Source organism: Vulpes vulpes, unplaced genomic scaffold (genome assembly GCF_048418805.1).
Source record: "Vulpes vulpes isolate BD-2025 unplaced genomic scaffold, VulVul3 Bu000000696, whole genome shotgun sequence".
Classification (NCBI taxonomy): domain Eukaryota; kingdom Metazoa; phylum Chordata; class Mammalia; order Carnivora; family Canidae; genus Vulpes; species Vulpes vulpes.
The window spans coordinates 449,099-465,944 of NW_027325674.1; the positions used below are offsets into that span (position 1 = coordinate 449,099).

Genomic DNA, 16,846 nt, shown 5'->3' on the forward strand with positions numbered 1-16,846 from the left:
TCCGATTGACTTATTTCACTCAGCGTAATACCCTCCAGTTCCATCCACGTTGAAGCAAATGGTGGGTATTTGTCATTTCTAATGGCTGAGTAATATTCCATTGTATACATAGACCACATCTTCTTTATCCATCATCTTTCGATGGACACCGAGGCTCCTTCCACAGTTTGGCTATTGTGGCCATTGCTGATAGAAACATCGGGGTGCAGGTGTCCTGGCGTTTCATTGCATCTGAATCTTTGGGGTAAATCCCCAACAGTGCAATTGCTGGGTCGTAGGGCAGGTCTATTTTTAACTCTTTGAGGAACCTCCACACAGTTTTCCAGAGTGGCTGCACCAGTTCACATTCCCACCAACAGTGTAAGAGGGTTCCCTTTTCTCCGCATCCTCTCCAACATTTGTTGTTTCCTGCCTTGTTAATTTTCCCCATTCTCACTGGTGTGAGGTGGTATCTCATTGTGGTTTTGATTTGTATTTCCCTGATGGCAAGTGATGCAGAGCATTTTCTCATGTGCTTGTTGGCCATGTCCATGTCTTCCTCTGTGAGATTTCTCTTCATGTCTTTTGCCCATTTCATGATTGGGTTGTTTGTTTCTTTGGTGTTGAGTTTAATAAGTTCTTTATAGATTTTGGAAACTAGCCCTTTATCTGATACGTCATTTGCAAATATCTTCTCCCATTCTGTAGGTTGTCTTTTAGTTTTGTTGACTGTATCTTTTGCTGTGCAAAAGCTTCTTATCTTGATGAAGTCCCAATAGTTCATTTTTGCTTTTTTTGCATTTTTTTATTGTTACATATATATATTTTAATTTTAATACAGAGTCAGATTTTAGAAACTGTACCAAGGAGAGCCAAAAACACTTTACACATTCATGATTAGCTTTAGTATTTTTTACGGTACCTACTGAAAATGTTATTTACTAGTAAGGAATGCCAAGTGTGTCCATCACCATTTGAATAGCTTGTAGGGGATTTGTGATTTCTTCCATGTTATCTCTTCTCAAAACCCAATCTGGTTTAAGTCTTGAAACTATTCTGGTTCTTACAGGTGTTTCTGGAATAAAGGGAGTACTTATAGAAGAATTCATCTTTTGTTTATAAAGTGTTCTTTCAGTATTCATTTTATGTTTATGAGCTGTAAGCTTGTAGAGACTATAAATACAGTCAACAACTTTGGACTTACTTGGAACACTAGAGGCCCTATTCGTTGTCTTCAATAAAACAGCTAACAAACAGTAGGTTTTTGTAAAAATGCTTCCACACTTGTCTGCAACTTTGTCACCAGGTTTTTCTTGGTACATTTGCAAAAGGTCCAGCAGTGTATCTATGCAGTTTTCTGCATCAGAAACTGCTGCAGTAGTTTTCTCATACTTAGCGACATTAAGCACGACTTGTACAGCATATCTGATGACTTCCATACAAGGAATGCTACGATTACAACTTCGGATCAAAACAAATATTTTAGAAACTGCTCCACTCTGGGCCATGTTCTCGCAACAAAGAACATCTAGTTCTTTGTTGAATGTGAGAGCATCAACAATTATCATTCAGAGAAAATGGAGAGCTATACTTTCTGGAAGAATAGCTCGTGAACACTTCTTAATGATGAAAAGACATCAAGCTGCTTGTTTGATCCAAGCGAATTTGAATAGCTTGTAGGGGATTTGTGATTTCTTCACAAATCTAGTAACTACCTCTAGGTGCTTTAAGGCCTCAAGAATAGCAGAAAGGTGCTTCTAGGTCAAAAGATAATGAAGTGCAAGCGCAGTTCTTTTGTAAAGTTTGTTTTCTTCTCGAATCTCCCTGTTAACAAGTTGAAGACTTAGTCGTATAGCTTTAATTTTTGTACAATCATTTTTCTTCCTCCAAGAGTATCCTCTCCATAATGCCTGAATTCTACTGATTGCATTATTAAATTTTTCCTGTTTTTTACGGAGGAGGAAACGGCGTACTGCTTTCTGTATTACTGATGCAGCTCTATTCTGCTGGCTCATACATTCTGGAACTTCATGCTGACTTGTGAGGATGCTAGGGTATTTCTGAGCAAACCTCTTTTGCTGTAATCTTGTTCGAAACCACCTCTGGATACAGATGACTGCATTAACCTGCTTGTTAGTATTCTTCATAGACATGTGATGTTTATATGCTCTTTGAATTTTAAGAGCAGACAGGTGATAATATGCAGGTGCTGTGAAGTGAAGAAGTCTGATTTTGGTTCTTTGTTCTAAAATTCTTTTTCTTACTAACCAACCATGCACTAGTGCTTGTAGAACAACTGTAGATTTTTTAAATTCTACTTATTTTATCCTTTGACATTTTCCAGCCTTCCTGGCTCGTATATATCTCTGTATGGTCAAAGCAGCAGACTTCTGCCGGAGAAAGACCTGCCTTGCTTTGTATCTTCTAAAATTCGCTTGGATCAAACAAGCAGTTTGATATCTTTTCATCATTAAGAAGTGTTCACGAGCTATTCTTCCAGAAAGTATAGCTCTCCATTTTCTCTGAATGATAATTGTTGATGCTCTCACATTCAGAAACCGTGTTCTCTCCAGTTTGGTGTAGAAGCAACCTTGAATGATTTTAACAGCTTTTAATACAGCTAGATAGTCTTTACGTGCTTTCCAATACCTATACCAGGCTTGAATCTTGCAGGCAGCTTTCACTTGATGTAAATATTTCCTGGCTTTATAGCTCCTCCACACAGCCTGGATTTTTATGGTGCTATCTTTAATTTTCTGAAACCTCCGTTTCTGTATAAATCCTCTCGTTCTAGCTTGAATCATGATAATGCTGCTCCTAATTTGTAAATATACTTGTCTTTGATGTTTTGTAGACAAAAAGGCTCGGTGGTGATTTTGTAAGACGACTGCTGCCTTCCTGTACAATAAAAACTGCCTTCTTGTTTGCCACGTCCTGAAGTACTGCTGGAGGGTCACCGCAGCTCTTTTCTGCTGGACAAACCTTCTCCGACACACGGCCATCTGAAGGAAGTACTGAATGCGCAGGGCAGCACACTTCTGTGTTTCCAATTTCCCTGTGACCATCTCGCAGAAAGCTCTTTGAGTCCCTACCAGAGCCTCTCTCTGGGGGTACTCGGCCTCTTGTGAACAAGTGACCAGGGAAGCTCCACGCCACTTCTGAGTCCTAAGTGCTGAGCCGTGAACAGCTGCACACTGAGCTTCAGTTCTGCAAGAGCAGAAGGCAGACTGCTTAGCACTGGCTACCAGGTTTACCTCCGAGAGGGTTTTCAGTCTCTCTCTAACCTTCATGCCCCTAAAAGCAGCCTGAATAATTCGCACAGACTTCTGAACTGCCAAAAAATTTTCCCTTTCCACTTTTACTCGGATATAGGACCTAAAATAATTCTGTATTATAGCAACGGCGGTTTTCTTTGCTTGATAATCGAGTTTGGCTCTGTGCATTCGGTAGAATGACTGAATTCGTGTGGCAGCCGGGTGCCTATGCTGCATGTCCTCTTGCACCTTACAACTTCTATATGAAGACTGTGTACACACGACTGCCTGGGTGCGCACTGAAGTTAGTGCCTGTATCGTCTTTGGACAAAAATTACATTTGCTCTCAAGTGGAGATAATGCTTCCTTACTTTGGAGGCTTTAAAATGCTTCTGAATAATAGTGGCAGCCTGATGCTGTTCCTGAATCGGTTTCCTTAGGATCATGTCCCGGAAATCTGCTTCAGTACAGGCTGCTGCTGCATTCCTCAGTGCACTGTGTAGAAGAGCTTTCTTTTTATTTGCTCTATATTTTTCTTGTATTACTTTTGTAGCCCACTGGATCTCTTGGTAAAAAAGATACTGCCTATACATTCTGTATGTGCTTTGTATTATGATAGCAGCTCTGTGTTTTTCCCTTAAAAGCTGTCTTGCTTTCATTCCCTTATATGCAGCCTGAATGATCAAAGCAGAACGTCTCTGTCGAACAGAATTTTCTCTTTGCAATTTTGCAGCCCTGTATGTTCTGTAATGTTGCTGAATTAAAATGGAGGCATGTTTCCAGGTCTGAAATGTAACATATGTTCTGTGCATTCTGTAAGTGGCCTGGATGAGAACCGCAGCCCTGTGCATCTATTGCAGCTTCTTCTTTGCCACCAGCCTTGGGTAAGATGACTGGATTGTAATGACCGCTTTTTTTAATTTCAAGAATTGGTGCAAGTGATGCCTGGCACAAATGGTGGCCCGGGATTTTCTCTGAAAAAAAACAGTAGCTCTTTTGAGGGAAATGAACCTTTTCTTCACCACTAAAGATCTAAACGTGCTTTGAATAAGGGTCGCAGAGGAATGCATGTTTTTCAAATGTTCTCTTTGCCTTTGTGGATGTATCTTGCAAGAAGTTACTGTGGCCAAGTTCAAAAAGTGTGCTGCCTGTGTTCTCTTCTATGATTTTGATGGACTCTAGTCTCACATTTAGATCTCTCATCCATTTTGAGTTTATCTTTGTGTATGGTGAAAGAGAGTGGTCCAGTTTCATTCTTCTGCATGTGGATGTCCAATTTTCCCACCACCATTTATTGAAGAGACTGTCTTTCTTCCAGGGGATAGTCTTTCCTCCTTTATCGAATATTAGATGACCATATATTTCAGGGTCCACTTCTGGGTTCTCTATTCTGTTCCATTGATCTATGTGTCTGTTTTTGTGCCAGTACCACACTGTCTTGATGACCACAGCTTTGTAGTACAACCTGAAATCTGGCATTGTGATGCCCCCAGCTATGGTTTTCTTTTTTAAAATTCCCCTGGCTATTCGGGGTCTTTTCTGATTCCACACAAATCTTAAAATAATTTGTTCTAACTCGCTGAAGAAAGTCCATGGTATTTTGATAGGGATTGCATTAAACGTGTAAATTGCCCTGGGTAACATTGACATTTTTACAATATTAATTCTGCCAATCCATGAGCATGGAATATTTTTCCATCTCTTTGTGTCTTCCTCAATTTCTTTCAGAAGTGTTCTATAGTTTTTAGTGTACAGATCCTTTACCTCTTTGGTTAGGTTTATTCCTAGGTATCTTATGCTTTTGGGTGCAATTGTAAATGGGATTGACTCCTTAATTTCTCTTTCTTCAGTCTCATTGTTAGTGTATAGAAATGCCATTGATTTCTTTTTTTTTTAATTTTTTTTAATTTTATTTATTTATGATAGGCACACAGTGAGAGAGAGAAGCAGAGACACAGGCAGAGGGAGAAGCAGGCTCCATGCACCGGGAGCCCGACGTGGGATTCGATCCCGGGTCTCCAGGATCATGCCCCGGGCCAAAGGCAGGCGCCAAACCGCTGCGCCACCCAGGGATCCCTGATTTCTGGGCATTGATTTTGTATCCTGCCACGGTACCAAATTACTGTATGAGTTCTAGCAATCTTGGGGTGGAGGCTTTTGGGTTTTCTATATAGAGTATCATGTCATCAGTGAAGAGGGAGAATTTGACTTCTTCTTTGCCAATTTGAATGCCTTTAATGTCTTTTTGTTGTCTGATTGCTGAGGCGAGGACTTCCAGTACTCTGTTGAATAGCAGTGGTGAGAGTGGACATCCCTGTCCTGTTTCTGATCTTAGGGGAAAGGCTCCAAGTGCTTCCCCATTGAGAATGATATTTGCTGTGGGCTTTTCGTAGATGGCTTTTAAGGTGTCGAGGAAAGTTCCCTCTGTCCCGACATTCTGAAGGGTTTTGTTCAGGAATGGATGCTGTATTTTGTCAAATGCTTTCTCTGCATCTAATGAGAGTATCATATGGTTCTTGGTTTTTCTCTTGCTGATATGATGAATCACATTGATGGTTTTATGAGTGTTGAACCAGCCTTGTGTCCCGGGGATAAATCCTACTTGGTCATGGTGAATAATTTTCTTAATGTGTTGTTGGATCCTATTGGCTAGTATCTTGTTGAGAATTTTTGCATCCATGTTCATCAGGGATATTGGTCTGTAATTCTCTTTTTTGGTGGGGTCTTTGTCTGGTTTCGGAATTAAGGTGATGCTGGCCTCATAGAATGAATTTGGAAGTACTCCATCTCTTTCTATCTTTCCAAACAGCTTTAGTAGAATAGGTATGATTTCTTCTTTAAACGTTTGATAGAATTGCCCTGGGAAGCCATCTGGCCCTGGACTCTTGTGTCTTGGGAGGTTTTTGATGACTGCTTCAATTTCCTCTCTGGTTATTGGCCTTTTCAGGTTTCCTATTTCTTCCTGCTCCAGTTTTGGTAGTTTGTGGCTTTCCAGGAATGAGTCCATTTCTTCTAGATTTCCTAATTTATTGGCGTAGAGCTGTTCATAATATGTTTTTAAAATCGTTTGTATTTCCTTGGTGTTGGTAGTGATCTCTCTGTTCTCATTCATGATTTTAGTAATTTGAGTCTTCTCTCTCTTCTTTTTAATAAGGTTGGCTAATGGTTTATCTATCTTATTAATTCTTTAAAGGAACCAACTCCCGGTTCTGTTGATCTGTTCCACAGTTCTTTTCGTCTCGATTTCATTTAGTTCTGCTCGAATTTTAATTAACTGTCTTCTTCTGCTGGGGGTGGGGTCTATTTGTTGCTTTTTCTCTAGTTCCTTTATGTGTAAGGTGAGCTTTTGAATTTGAGTTCTTTCCAGTTTTTGAATGGATGCTTCTATTGCGATGTGTTTCCCCCTCAGTACTGCTTTTGCTGCATCCCAAAGATTTTGAATGGTTGTATCTTCATTCTCATTAGTTTCCATGAATCTTTTTAATTCTTCCTTAATTTCCTGGCTGACCTTTTCATCTTTTAGCAGGATGGTCCTTAACCTCCACGTGTTTGTGGTCCTTCCAAACTTCTTGTTGTGATTAAGTTCTAATTTCAAGGCATTATGGTCTGAGAATATACAGGGGACTATCCCGATCTTTTGGTATCGGTTCAGACCCGATTTGTGACCCAGGATGTGGTCTATTCTGGAGAAAGTTCCACATGCACTTGAGAAGAATATGTATTCAGTTGAGTTTGGATGTAAAGTTCTATAGATATCTGTGAAATCCATCTGGTCCAGTGTATCATTTAAAGCTCTTGTTTCTTTGGAGATGTTGTGCTTAGAAGACCTATCGAGGGTAGAAAGAGCTAGATTGAAGTCACCAAGTATAAGCGTATTATTATCAAGGTATTTCTTGAGTTTGGTTATTAATTGGTTTAAATATTTGGCAGCTCCCACATTCGGGGCGTATATATTGAGGATTGTTAAGTCCTCTTGTTGGATAGATCCTTTGAGTATGAGATAGTGTCCCTCTTCATCTCTCACTATAGTCTTCGGGGTAAATTTTAATTTATCTGATATAAGGATGGCTACCCCTGCTTTCTTTTGAGGACCATTTGAATGGTAAATGGTTCTCCAACCTTTTATTTTCAGGTTGTAGGTGTCCTTCTGTCTAAAATGAGTCTCTTGTAGACAGCAAATAGATGGGTCCTGCTTTTTTATCCAGTCTGAATATATATATATCCTATTTCTCCACAACTAGCTTTATTTTCGCAAGCTGGAGCCATCAGTTGGTGGAAAATTAAATTTTATGGTAATGAGGTAACTCTAGCCAGATTAAATAATTTAAACAGCTGAATGCAGTCTTTACCTGTATGCCTATGAATCAATGCTCAGAATTTTCAGGGTCTGGCCTTCCCCTCCTCCTCCTCAAGGTGCTGCCCGATTGGTATGTGAGCCGAGTGCAATGACAGGGACATGGACTCTTGGAATGCTCTGGCAGTCCCTGTTCTGGACTGTTCCGCAGCTGGAGGGCTGCAGGACTGCTGGGGCTCTCCCTCGGCATCCTGTCAGGGCTTGCTCCAGAAGCTGGAGCCTGGGGACACCTCACAGTGTCTTCTCAGTCTTCATAGGAAGGGTCAAATCAGCTTCCCTGCAGACTCAAGTGAGTCAACAGGTGTCTTTAATCCTCTTGAGGTCCGGATCCAGAACAAAACAATCTCTGCTGCCTCCTGGATTGTCCAGCCCTTTTTGCCTGGCCTTGGCATCGTCTTCAGCAAACTGTCTAGGAAGAGTGTCAACAGACTCCTGGGCTCTGTGGTGGCAGTTTTGGACTTGCGCCCTGCTCTGGGGATCTCACAGTGGCATGGGAGAGCTAGAAATAAGGCTGCACTCTGAAAAAAGCCTCACAATTTACTTTGACAAGACTGTTCTGGGTAGCATGCAGTGCTTCTCTTATTGCTAAATCAAGAAGCCTCAGTAGGCCTCAGCCTCTGGCTTTCTCCTTCATTTTTCTAATATGTGTCCTCCTTCAGAACTTACGGTAGGAAGAGGAGATAAAGGGCCACATGTCTGGCTGCTCACTCCCCCTATTTTTGCCTCACCTCTTTCCTACACCCACTGAGGCAGGATTGTGAGCTCCCACCTTCTCATCTGATCTAGACACAGATATGAGACTCTATAGTCTAATCTGTCTGTCCTGGTTATTAATATGTCACAGGGGATTAAAAACATGGAAAATCCTTTTATATCTATGCATGCCATGGCATTCATGGCTCTGTCATGCTAGAAGGTCAAGAAAGCCAACTCGAGAATCAAAACTGACTCTCCATGCCGGGTGATATCTAGTATCTCCTTCCCTGGAACTATAAATCTTATGGCCCAACCAGAGGGAAAATAGTGGAATGGAACAAGTCTACAGGTAGAAATTAAAATGCATTGGGGAGCCTGGTGGGCTCAGTCAGTTAAGCGTCTGACTTCTTATTTCAACTGAGGTTGTAATCTCACAGGTCGGAAGATTGAGCACTGTGTGCTTAATTAAGATCCTCTCTCTCCCTCTCCCTAGGCCCTTCCTCCCCCCCCAAATAAAAACAATTAAAGAAATTAAATAACTTTTGTATTTGCAAAATATTATCTATATGACATTCACTTCTCTCTCAAAATTGACAGCACAGCCTGTACTTACAAACACTGTGGTAAATTAATATAAGGACACCAATCCCAAATAAGATGTGCTCATAAAGGGTTTCAGATATTCAAATAAAATTCTCTTGGCCTTCTACTCTACATATGGAATTTACTTTCTCAATTTACAGAACTGCTCCTATTTGTATTTTTTTCTATATGGCCTGTAAATCAATGTACTCTTCTGATTTAAAGTGTTCTGTGAATGGGGCATTCACTAAGACAGTTGTATTTCTATCAAACAAGTCAAGTTAATGCTCAAAACTTCAGGCATTGTATGAAGTGGGTTTTAAAAGATGTTCACTCTCTGAACTTGCACTAAATGCCAGGTTCAGTTCATTCACAAGCTATTTGGCAATAACTGACAGCCTCAGGACTATCACAGTAACAGAAATTATCCTCCATGGTAAATTAAGCTTTCAGAAGGATTTACGGTTAACCACCATTTATTGAGCAAAATACTAATGTCTGTGATAGTCTCTAACAATGTTTATTCCCCCACATATTACAAAAATAAAAATTTCTACTTGTACCTTTAATTCCTATGAATTTTTTTCTGGGTAATATAATTTTGGCTAGTTGTCAAAATACTGCCTCTAATTATTTTCTATTGATTTCTTAAAAAACATGTAACATATAAACTAAAGGCCTAAAATTCATTCGTTAATGGTTTCCTTTGTTGGGCAGAAACCTTTTAGATAGTGACACTGTCCCACATGTTTATTTTTACTTTTGTTGCATGTGTTTTTGGTGTCACATGCAAAAAGTTATTGCCAAATCAACATCAAAAAGCTTCTTTCCTGGGACACCTGGGTGGCTCAGCGGCTGAGCGCCTGCCTTTGGCTCAGGGCATGATTCCAGAGTCCCAGGATCGAGTCCCACATCGGGCTCCCTGCATGGAGCCTGCTTCTCCCTATGCCTATGTCTCTGTTTCTCTCTGTGTGTCTCTCATGAATAAATAAATAAAATCTTAAAAAAAAAAAAAAACTTCTTCCCTATGTTTTCTCCTAGGAGTTTTACAGGTTTTTTTTTTAAAAAAAGGTTTGATTTATTTATTCATGAGAGACACAGAGAGAGACAGAGAGAGAGAGAGAGAGGCAGAGACACAGGCAGAGGAGGAGCAGACTCCATGCAGGGAGCCCGACACTGGACTCGATCCCAGGACTCCAGGATCATGCCATGGGCCGAAGGCAAGCACCAAACCATTGAGCCACCCAGGGATCCCCATTTTCAGGTTTTAAATTCAAGTCTTTAATCCATTTGAATTGATCTTTTTATAGGGTATAAGACAAGGTTAAATTTCATTCTTTTTCATACAGAGATTCAGTTTTCCCATCACCTGTTATTGAAGAGACTATCCTTTGCCCATTGTGTATTCCTGACACTTTTCGTCAGAGACAGTTGTCTTTCTAAGTGTCAGTTTATTTCTGGGCTATTTTGTTCCATTGCTCTATTTGTTTCCATGACAGTCCCATACTGTTCTGATTACTATAGTTTTGTAATAAAGATTGAAATCAGGCAATGTGATACCTCCTTCTTTTGTCTTCTTTCTCAAGATTGCTTTGGCTGTTCAGAATCTTTTGTGGTCCTACGCAAATTTCAAGATTTTTTCCTTGTGTTTGCAAAAATGCTACTGGGATTTTTATAGAGACTGCACTGAAACTGTACATCACTTTGGATAATGTGGACATTTAACAATCTTAATTTAATCACAGTGATTGATCTATGGAAGCTTTTCTATAAATCATGGCTCCTTTATAGATCCCAATTCAGTAGCAAAGAGTCAGTTAAATTCTATTTTCACTTAAATACAACTTTAAACAAGCCAAGTAACCCCCAATAAGAAAACAACAACTCAAGTTTACTAAGAGTGAAGTAATAGTTTTTCCTCAGTAGGAAGGATTTCTCATTCTTTAAGTAATGATATACATATTACTGATAAAGCCCACTCATGTAGTACCTAATGCATACCAGTACTATATTAAATGCTTTAAATTTATCATTTTATGTAAACCTCCAAAACTAGCAAATAGGATGGCACTGCAGTCTCCATTTGAAAGAGAAGGAATGAGTCTCAGAGATGTGTAGCAATTGGTAGAAAGAGATTATGAATAAAATCATACCTTGACCTCTATGTGATACCTCTTCCATTAAGTTCTTAATAACAGTCTAGGTCTGTATTTCTAACACCATGTTTGGGGAGGAGGTCATAAATTATGATACAATTTGAAATAAAAAGAAATTTGGCTGAGAATAAATTCTGGTGATGTGATAAAAAAAAAGATAAATAGTGTATGATTTTCAAATTCTTCAAAGCAACTTATTTTAGGATAAAAAAGTATAGTCTAACAAAAGATTCATACAATACCTGGTTTGTGTAACAAATGATTAATTTCAACCAGCATGTGGCCTCTATGATGGGCTCCACACCCTAGTATTATTCATTCTTTCCCTATGAATAACTTCCCTCTTAAGTAACAACCAGCAACATGAGGTGCCTGAGTGGCTCAGCAGTTAAGCATCTGCCTTCAGCTTGGGTCATGATCCAAGGTCCTGGGATTAAGCCCTGCTCAACAGGGAATCTGCTTCTCCCTCTCCCTCTGCCCTTTCCCCTGCTCATGCTCTCCCTCTCATTAATTAATTTTTTAAAAACCTGGTGACACGGATAGGATGTCATTTCCATGAGTAGGCTAAAGATTGTGAACTTGTATTGCTGGTAGACTATCTATTGTTTCTTTGCTTGCACACAGTGATGAAGCAAGCTGCCATACTGAAGAGGCCAACATGGCAAGAAACTAAGGGAAGTCACTGGCCAAAAGCCAATGAGGATATGAAAACCTCAGTCTGATACTGGCAAGGAACTCCGTGCTGTGAAGACCTACTGAGTGAGAATGGATGTGCTGTATTCTTCCCCACTCAACCCTTCACATGAGACCACAGATCATGATTCAGGCCTTGTGAAAGACTATGAAACAGAGGGCCCAACTGAGCCATGCCCAATTTCTTACCCATAGAAACTAGAAGATGATGTGTGTATACTGCTATAAGCTTCTAAGTTTTACATTTTTGTTATAAAACAACAAATAATGATACATACAATATTACTGTTAAAATAATTCAATTATTCTAACTACTGATAATTATATTTAATTTTAATTTCCTTGAATCCATATCCTTAGCATAATTTTAATACTTATATCAACAATTCAAATATATATTTAACTAAATTAATGGGAATTATGTTCAGAAGTAAAACACTGACTAATAAGTGAAGGATCAAAGAGCCACACATGGTGAAGATTTCAAACTCTGGTGCTTAGTGTCCTCCAAAAGGAAGATGAAAAGATCAAATTAAGGAAAACCACTAATGAAGCATGCAATTTTCCCCAACTACTGAATTTCTTAGTTCAGGCTGAGTTACATTAGGAAGATTACTATAGCCAGTCAGGAATTCTATTGACTTAACTTTGTTCTCAAATATTTTCAAAGAAAGTATCTCATTATTTATTTTTTAGCTTATTTCTAAAGCATTTCAGCCATGGTTATGGAAACACAAGTAGCCTACCCAAATTATTAATCACGAGGATACTTCCATATCTGAGGAGAATAAGAATGAAAGTGTAAATATCAGCCATTGTAAAACCACTGAACTTTTTTTTTTTTTTTTTTTGCTGTCATACGATTCATCTTCATTAACCAAATTAAGGTTATATATTGACATGATAAATATTTTGTAAGGTAGAAGAGCATTTTCGTACCAGTGATAAATCTGGATGAAGGCATAATTCATGATAAAGTATAAAAAGGTTTCTAAGGCTACTTGGTACCACTTCAGTGCCGTACTATATGACGGTACGTCAAAAATCAAATCTTTGGTAGAAATTAGGAATGACATCCAGGGAAATGCTTATATGAAAAGTGTAGGGGAGGGGCAAGATGGCGGCAGAGCAGGGTCTCCAAGTCACCTGTCCTCAACAAATTACCTAGAAAACCATCCAATCATCCTGAAAATCTACGAATTCGGCCTGAGATTTAAAGAGAGACCAGCTGGAACACTGCAGTGAGAAGAGTTCGCGCTTCTATCAAGGAGGAAGACGGGAAAAAGAAATAAAGACACAAAAGGCCTCCAAGGGGGAGGAGCCACAGGAGCCGGGCTGAGGCCGGGGCGAGTGTCCCCAGGACAGGAGAGCCCCGTCCCGGAGGAGCAGGAGCTGCACCAACCTTCCCGGGGGAAAGGCCTCCCGGGGAATTGGAGCAGGATCCCCAGAAAGGCGGGGATGCCCTCGGGCTCCCGGGGACAGTAACAGAGGAACCGCGCCCCGGAGAGTGCGCCGAGCTCCCTAAGGGCTGCAGCGCTCGGCGGGACCCGGAGCAGCTCGGAGGGGCTCGGGCGGCGGCTCCGCGGAGGGGGCTGCGGGGCGGGAGCGAATCCAACAGCGCAGGCCCCGGAGCACAGGGCGCCGGGACACAGCCCAGGATCGGCCTCCCCCGGGACAGGCAGAGGCCGGGAGGGCCCAGGACAGCAAGGACGCTCCTGCCCGGAGCTGAGCAGATCAGCGGCCCCGCCCGGGAGCCCGCAGGCCCTGCAGACGGAGAGCCCCGGAGCTACTGCGGGAGCTGACTCCAGGGTCCCAGAGCTGCCCCCGCCACTGTGGCTTCCTCCTGGGGCCTGACGGGGCGAACAACCCCCACCGAGCCCTGCAGCAGGCAGGGGCGGAGCAGCTCCCCCAAGTGCTAACACCTGAGAATCGGCACAGCAGGCCCCTCCCCCAGAAGACCAAGGAGACCGACCAGTTCCAGGGGAAGTCAAGGGACTTAAAGTATACAGAATCGGAAGATACTCCCCCGTGTTTTTTTTGGTTTTTTGTTTTTGTTTTTGTTTTGTTTTTTTTTAATTAATTTTTATTGGTGTTCAATTTACCAACATACAGAAAAACACCCAGTGCTCATCCCGTCAAGTGTCCACCTCAGTGCTTTTGTTTTTGTTTTGTTTTGTGCTTTTTTTTTCTCTCTTTCTTCTTGATTTCTGATTGCTTCCCCCACCCCCTTTTTTTTTCTTTTTTCTCCTTTTTTCTTTCTTTTTCTTCTCTTTTTCCCCTTTTTTTTCTTCTTTCTCTTTTTTCTTTTTCTCTTTTCTTTCCTTCTCTCTCTTTTTCTCCTTTCCCCAATACAACTTGTTTTTGGCCACTCTGCGCTCAGCAAAATGACTAGAATGAAAACCTCACCTCAAAAAAAAGAATCAGAAACAGCCCACTCTCCCACAGAGTTACAAAATATGGATTACAATTCAATGTCAGAAAGCCAATTCAGAAGCACTATTTTACAGCTACTGGTGGCTCTAGAAAAAACCATAAAGGACTCAAGAGACTTCATGACTGCAGAATTTAGATCCAATCAGGCAGAAATTAAAAATCAATTAAATGAGATGCAATCCAAGCTAGAAGTCCTAACGACGAGGGTTAACGAGGTGGAAGAACGAGTGAGTGACATAGAAGACAAGTTGATGGCAAAGAGGGAAACTGAGGAAAAAAGAGACAAGCAATTAAAAGATCATGAGGATAGATTAAGGGAAATGAATGACAGCCTGAGGAAGAAAAACCTACGTTTAATTGGGGTTCCTGAGGGCGCCGAAAGGGCCAGAGGGCCAGAATATGTATTTGAACAAATCCTAGCTGAAAACTTTCCTAATCTGGGAAGGGAAACAGGCATTCAGATCCAGGAAATAGAGAGGTCCCCCGCTAAAATCAACAAAAACTGTTCAAAACATCGACATTTAATAGTGAAGCTTGCAAATTCCAAAGATAAGGAGAAGATCCTTAAAGCAGCAAGAGAAAAAAAGTCCCTGACTTTTATGGGGAGGAATATTAGGGTAACAGCAGACCTCTCCACAGAGACCTGGCAGGCCAGAAAGGGCTGGCAGGATATATTCAGGGTCCTAAATGAAAAGAACATGCAACCAAGAATACTTTACCCAGCAAGGCTTTCATTCAAAATGGAAGGAGAAATAAGGAGCTTCCAAGACAGGCAGGAACTGAAAGAATATGTAACCTCCAAACCAGCTCTGCAAGAAATTTTAAGGGGGACTCTTAAAATCCCCCTTTAAGAAGAAGTTGAGTGGAACAATCCACAAAAACAAGGACTGAATAGATATGATGACACTAAACTCATATCTATCAATAGTAACTCTCAACGTGAACGGGCTTAATGACCCCATCAAAAGGCGCAGGGTTTCAGACTGGATAAAAAAGCAGGACCCATCTATTTGCTGTCTACAAGAGACTCATTTTAGACAGAAGGACACCTACAACCTGAAAATAAAAGGTTGGAGAACCATTTACCATTCAAATGTTCCTCAAAAGAAAGCAGGGGTTGCCATCCTTATATCAGATAAATTAAAATTTACCCCAAAGACTATAGTGAGAGATGAAGAGGGACACTATCTCATACTCAAAAGATCTATCCAACAAGAGGACTTAACAATCCTCAATATATATGCCCCAAATGTGGGAGCTGCCAAATATTTAAACCAATTAATAACCAAACTCAAGAAATACCTTGATAATAATACACTTATACTTGGTGACTTCAATCTAGCTCTTTCTACCCTGGATAGGTCTTCTAAGCACAACATCTCCAAAGAAACGAGAGCTTTAAATGATACACTGGACGAGATGGATTTCACAGATATCTACAGAACTTTACATCCAAACTCAACTGAATACACATTCTTCTCAAGTGCATGTGGAACTTTCTCCAGAATAGACCACATCCTGGGTCACAAATCGGGTCTGAACCAATACCAAAAGATCGGGATAGTCCCCTGTATATTCTCAGACCATAATGCCTTGAAATTAGAACTTAATCACAACAAGAAGTATGGAAGGACCACAAACACGTGGAGGTTAAGGACCATCCTGCTAAAAGATGAAAAGGTCAACCAGGAAATTAAGGAAGAATTAAAAAGATTCATGGAAACTAATGAGAATGAAGATACAACCGTTCAAAATCTTTGGGATGCAGCAAAAGCAGTCCTGAGGGGGAAATACATCGCAATACAAGCATCCATTCAAAAACTGGAAAGATCTCAAATTCAAAAGCTCACCTTACACATAAAGGAACTAGAGAAAAAGCAACAAATAGACCCCACCCCCAGCAGAAGAAGACAGTTAATTAAAATTCGAGCACAACTCAATGATATCGAGACCAAAAGAACTGTGGAACAGATCAACAGAACCAGGAGTTGGTTCTTTGAAAGAATTAATAAGATAGATAAACCATTAGCCAACCTTATTAAAAAGAAGAGAGAGAAGACTCAAATTAATAAAATCATGAATGAGAAAGGGGACATCACTACCAACACCAAGGAAATACAAACGATTTTAAAAACATATTATGAACAGCTGTACGCCAATAAATTAGGAAATCTAGAAGCAATGGACGCATTCCTGGAAAGCCACAAACTACCAAAACTGGAGCAGGAAGAAATAGAAAACCTGAACAGGCCAATAATCAGGGAGGAAATTGAAGCAGTCATCAAAAACCTCCCAAGACACAAGATTCCAGGGCCAGATGGCTTCCCCGGGGAATTGTATCAAACGTTTAAAGAAGAAATCATACCTATTCTACTAAAGCTGTTTGGAAAGATAGAAAGAGATGGAGTACTTCCAAATTCGTTCTATGAGGCCAGCATCACCTTAATTCTGAAACCAGACAAAGACCCCACCAAAAAAGAGAATTACAGACCAATATCCCTGATGAACATGGATGCAAAAATTCTCAACAAGATACTAGCCAATAGGATCCAACAACACATTAAGAAAATTATTCACCATGACCAAGTAGGATTTATCCCTGGGACACAAGGCTGGTTCAACACTCGTTAAACCATCAATGTGATTCATCATATCAGCAAGAGAAAAACCAAGAACCATATGATCCTCTCATTAGATGC

General features: G+C 40.5%; 2 pseudogenes; both read right to left on the bottom strand.

Annotated features, from left to right (window-relative positions):
- Positions 1-517: 517 nt before the first annotated feature.
- LOC140596519 (abnormal spindle-like microcephaly-associated protein homolog pseudogene) lies at positions 518-1,641 on the bottom strand (annotated as a pseudogene).
- Positions 1,642-1,682: 41 nt separating this feature from the next.
- On the bottom strand, positions 1,683-3,585 carry LOC140596517 (abnormal spindle-like microcephaly-associated protein homolog pseudogene; annotated as a pseudogene).
- Between the last annotated feature and the right edge of the window lie 13,261 nt (positions 3,586-16,846).